Below are 5,790 nucleotides of genomic sequence, written 5' to 3' on the forward strand. Positions count from 1 at the left end.
TGTAAGTTTGACATGCCATAGTTCATCATAAAAGGAACATTGCCGCTAACATGAGTAGAGATCAACGGAAGAAACTGGCTCTGTGAAGCTGGCATTGCCTGGAGATTGTAGGAGCTCTGTGTACAAAAAAGGCATTAACCAGGTGTGGTAGATGTGTGCCACACCATGAACAAACAATCGTGTTGACAGAAGCACATCAAGGAGTGGAGGCGAACACTACCCTAGAGAAACAATGGGTAGAAAAGTCTTTCAAGTAGGCTTATGGTGGCCCACTATACTCAAAGATGCATGGGATCATGTAAGGCAATGTGGTGTGTCATAGTGGATCAGACAACCATCAGTCCGCCCTATTGATCGGATGCGTCGTCAGCTAGTCCTACCACTTGAACCCTTTCAGAAGTGGGGAATGGATTTTGTAGGACCATTCAAACCTTCAGCAAGGAGGATTGGTAACAAATGCATCAGACGACTGCACTAAATGGGTGGAAGAAAAATCCCTCAATGCTGACAGTAGTAGTAGCCAAGTTCTTGTATGAGAACATTATGACGAGGTTTGGATGTCTAGTGGTGATTCAGAAATTGACTCACTGGTAGCACATGATCTTGTACAAAAAAATCAATTGTTTACTATCCGCACAGGCGAACGGTCAAGCAAAATCTACAAATTAAGTGCTGAAGAAGATCCTCATAAAGATAGTCAATCAAAATAGAACAGACTAGGATGAAATGTTGCACTCTACACTATGGGAATTCCGCATAGTATTTAAGGTAAATACTCTTAGAGGCAGTAGTTCCAATGGAGTATGTTGTCCTAAGCCTCAGAATAGCCTTGACTCAAAGGCTCAGCCTAGAGGAATTAGTTAACTAGTGGATGTAGCACCTCGTGAAGATGGATGAAAACAGGCTACATAGTGCATGGGTGTCTGACATCACTCAAAAAAGAAGAAAGAAGTGGATGGACAAAAACAACAAGCACAAGATCTTTCAAGAGGATGATGAGGTATTGCTATTCAATTCAAAATTTGGAAAACACCCAGGTAAGCTCAAAATATGTTGCATGGGTCCCAATCAAATAGCAGAATAATTAAGCTCAGGCACATTTATTTAGGCTAAAAACATTAAGTGGTGAAACACTACCCAAGCTTGTGAACGGATTCTGACTCAGACCCTACAGAGAGAAATGACAAAGGGCAACAACCAACCAGTTAGGAGGACATAGAGGCAAACATGGTAAACTAGAGCATGATGGTGCTAATCCCCATCTATATAGTGCAACTAGATGAAGACACGTACACAACACTCCAATGGGTGACATCAACAAACGGAGAGAGAATGCATGATGAAAAGAAAGGAATGGAAACATAGAGCAAAGAGTAGTAAATACAGCACACAAAATACGACACTTACACGTGGGAATCATGACATTCTTGTGTGGCTACCTCGATTTTGGGGAAATCATCATGGGAAATCATCATGGGAAGGAGAAAATGCCTCGAAAATATAGCCCCAATCAAGTAACTCTACCACGGCCAACAAACCCCATTACGCTCTCTCTCTCCTTGAATCATTTGTAAATCGCTCTCTCGTTGTTTCGCACTGTCTCGCCATCAAGTGCAAGTACACTCAAATGTAGCTGAAGATGTAAGCACCCAAGCAATGGGCACACCATTGCAATGACCATCAAAAACAAGGATTGTATACAAATGAAACTGTTCATGTGTTTTAAAGGAAAGTGAGAATGTGAGCAAGAAGTAAAAAATGAACATTTATTATAACTTAAGAGAATGTGAACAAGAGTAAAAATGATAATTCATTACACCACATACCTTATATTTGTTTGTGCCAAAGGTAGCATCCATCGCAAGAAGGTTCCCATTTCCGAACTTCTTGCACATCTCCCTTTGCCATGGTGATTGTATTCCAAGGATAAATTCCTTGGAATGTTCCACATCTTGCTCCTGGTAGATAAAGGTGCTTGATTGATTCTTATGACACCATCTCTTGGTGCTTTCCGCATCATCTGTGTGTAGCTGGTACTGATCAATAGCCAGCTTGCTAGATATATTCATGATGTCACGAATAGACAAAAAGTCATCCCTAACCATAGTAATTGTAGGGTCATGACTTTGGCTTGAATGCAATGCTTGGACATGCATTTCCAACACTTGATGTGGAGAGAAACCACGATATAGCATGCTTGAAACCCATAGTTTCTTTTGCATTGAGATCCATGGAGAGAACTTCAAAGAGGGATCAACAAATCTTATACCATGACAAACCTCATCATTTGCATTTGTGTGGTATGGATGTATATAAGAGATTATGGCCACCCCTGGATCTTGTGCGAGCCTCTTGACACTAAAATGACATTTGCATCCACGCTTTCGCCTGCCCTTTGTGATGGGAGGGTGCCTTTTCTTACATGGCTTCTTTCAGTTGGCTGTGGCAACTCTTTTATTTCACTACGCTCCTCCATCTCACCATCTTCACGATTCGACTCGTCACCACTATTCTCCTCCACCTCAACATCATCTTCGCTACTAGTGCCCTTGCTTGGCGGCATTGATGATGTAGGAGTCATGCTGGCAGTTGAAAAAAAGGTTGGTAAAATCGGTTCTACCCTGTTGACTGCCAGCGTGGCTGATATGCCACGCAGGCGCCAACAGGGCAGGCGAACCGATATCTAGTTTGAGCCCTCTTGCACAGTCGTAGGAGGGCCTGAATTTGTAATATCGCGGAGGCCTGAACATTCAGGAGCCATGGTGAAAAGAATACAAACAACAGCAGCAGCAACATATTTATAGGCGTTGCCAAGCGTCCCATGGCTGAAACGTGGAACAACAACATGCCATCGCGTGTCAGGCATGCAAAGCTTTCGAGAAGCCACTGAGAAGCATCAGCAGCATAAAACCTTCATACCAGCACCCCATGCTGGATCAACTGCACAACTGTAATTTTTTTACAGCGTATGGCCAGCGAAGAGAACAACCCTCTAAACCATCTAGAAGAAACGAAATCATAAAACATCCAGAACGAGAGTAGAGAGAACAGACATCGCGCACAAATCCATGCATACATATTCCAAAGGCAGTCTTCGTGCAGAAGAAGCCCAAAAAGGGGCCCAAACAAAAAGAAATAAAAGTTCTAGAAATACATCGTAGTTCTTTTAGAAAGATACGTCAAACAAATCGACGCATGCAACTTTAAGAAGCATCCCTTGACCAGACGCATGCAAAAAAGAAGAGAAACATATCTCAAACAAATCGATGCATGCAGAAGAATCCCTTGAAAAAGAAGAGAAACATATCTCAAACAAATCGATGCATGCAGAAGAATCCCTTGACCAAAAGAAGGCGAAAACAAGGGAGAAAATCCAAATGCCAAAAAAACGCAATAAATCCAAAGACAACAAAAAGGACACGTTGAAATGAAAGGTGCAAACATTGGAACCCCATGCCATGTGTAAATTTTTTTTTTCGCATGATCACCACCCATTCGAAATTAATAAATCTGGAAAAACAATTTGGGGTCCTTATTCTCTTATGTGTGAGGACCGTGGCACCCACTTCCCAGTGCCTAATCCAAAGTCTCAAGGGCCTAGTTCAATTTTTTGTTTGCATTGTTTGTGAGGAAGGGTATTGAAATTACAATGCCAACCCCTTGAGAGGTGGGTAGATTCAACCCATGTACCTCTAGGTAAGGAGGCACAGGGGCTAACCGCTTTTGAGCTACATCACAGGGGACAAGCTCAAGCCTACTAGTTAAGTGAGCCTTTTTACTTTCACAGAATCACAAGGCCAATAGCCATATAAGTAGGCCATTCTTGTTTTGCAAAAAAAAAGTGCCTTCCTTTTTTGGAAACAATTATGAAAAAGGTGCGCCACCTATAAATAAATAAAATTATTGTTTTGACCAAAAAGTACCTTGAAACTCGTGCATGAATGTGTAGTGAGAAAAAAATTAGTGACCTAGCCGATTCACAGGCCTAGTTGAAATGAGAAAACCCTCTTATCATTTGATAGCCTCAATGGTTCTTCCAACATTCATGCATGTGGGGTCCATTAATGTTTCTCAGTTATAAGGGGAAAACCTCCAGCTCACCTAACTTGATAGGAGTTTAATTTGTTGTAAATTTTATAACTTTTGTAGAAGTATGTTACTAAAACCTCTTAGAAAACACTATTTTTAAAACCTTCAGAGACAATATTTAAAGAAATTTTTTGAATTTTGAAGGTGCATGTACAATATTCATGAGTTTCATTATAATAGTAGGTCCAAATATTTTTTTGAGGAAGAACGCCTTTAGAATGTTGGCTTTGATGGTGTAAGAAATGGCCCTATAGCTTGGAAGGTCATTTTCCAAGGAATGTCAATTTTTTGGAAAATGGTTGACTATCACCATTGTCATGGTGTCTAACTTGACACGTAGCAAGAATTAGAAGGCATCTCATGAATTCACAAATTGGTAGCGAGAAACAGGCTAGAAAATGATGCAATTAAACAAGCTAGAACATAATCTATGTAAAAGGCTAAAGTTGCTTGCTTATAATTCTTCTTCATAGAAGAGTTACAAAATTTATGGCCTTAGAAAAAAATGTCTAGATTTTATTTTTTCTCATCATAGATTCAATCCCTTGAATCTCTTCTCCCTCTTGATTCTAATCTTCTCTAGTTTCTCATAGATTGAATCCCTTTAATTTTCTCTCTCTCTAGATTCTAATCTTCTCTAGTTTCTCATTAAGTCTTGGAAAACTATCAAGGATACTTTAAATGGGACTTAAGGTGTCTCGCACCCCTTGCCTTTGTCTATAGGTTTTGTGTAATATTGCCTTGTTTCTCAATGGCGGATCCAAGTATGATCCCTTTATCATTCTCTGAAGACTTGCCCAAATTTTAGAGCTTGCATGCCCAGATCTATAATCATAGCCTCATCCTTTTTTCTCACTCTTGTTGACTAGATATTCCTTGACATAGTGTCCCAAAACCTACCACATGTAGAATAGGTAGCACAAAAATGTCTAAATTTGATCTCCGTATTAAATAACCCACACTAGGATTATGAAGTTCCAAGACCTTAAGATCTATAAAAGTTACACACCTTGTTGGAACCCTTACCTAGGATAGGTAAAGGTTCCAACAAGGTTAAATAACCCACACTAGGATTATAAACTTCTAAGACTTTAAGATCTATAAAAGTTACACACCTTATTGGAACCCTTACCTAGGATAGGTTTTATGGGAATTCAAAGAACTCTACCTAGTAAGCCCACCATTTCTTTTTAGATAAGTCCTTGATTGTCTTTCATGGTTAACCCACTTCTGATTCATGGTGATTAGTGTTAGCTCTTTTTCGTACACCTAAATCCCACCTCTAGCCTCAATTATGTTCACATTATTGAAGCTAAACCCATAGCCACAAACCGTGTATATATGGGTAGAGATAGGAATTGGTCAGTGGGGTGGCTAGGCAAATCCCTCTTGTATATAATGGGTGGTTGCAAGATGAGGTTATCTAGTTATTTTTAGTGGAAACCCTTGGGTTTAGCCTGAAAACAGTCAATTTTTCAAGAAGAATAGCTAATCTCTCCTAGTTAGCCACCAATGAGTTTCACTTCAAGGTCTTCTAATTAAAAATCACATGCAAAGGTGGGAAACTAAAGCTATAATCCTATAGAATATCCAATAATTGCAAAGTCCCTTTTCTTTGGAAACAAAAATTGTATACAGACCCTATCACTCTTCACAGGTTTGGACAGGTACACTTGATGTGAGTAAATTACCGATAACTTT

The 5,790-nt window shown here is 39.9% G+C and overlaps 1 non-coding gene across 1 annotated transcript; it reads left to right on the top strand.

Annotated features, from left to right (window-relative positions):
* The first annotated feature begins 2,614 nt into the window (after nt 1-2,614).
* On the top strand, nt 2,615-2,734 carry LOC147641087 (small nucleolar RNA SNORA17). The gene has a single exon (XR_015269415.1). It is a non-coding gene; the product is annotated as a small nucleolar RNA SNORA17 (small nucleolar RNA).
* Nucleotides 2,735-5,790: the final 3,056 nt, after the last annotated feature.

This window comes from Cibotium barometz, chromosome 2, assembly GCF_041138505.1.
Source record: "Cibotium barometz isolate CiBa-2024 chromosome 2, ASM4113850v1, whole genome shotgun sequence".
Lineage (NCBI taxonomy): Eukaryota > Viridiplantae > Streptophyta > Polypodiopsida > Cyatheales > Cibotiaceae > Cibotium > Cibotium barometz.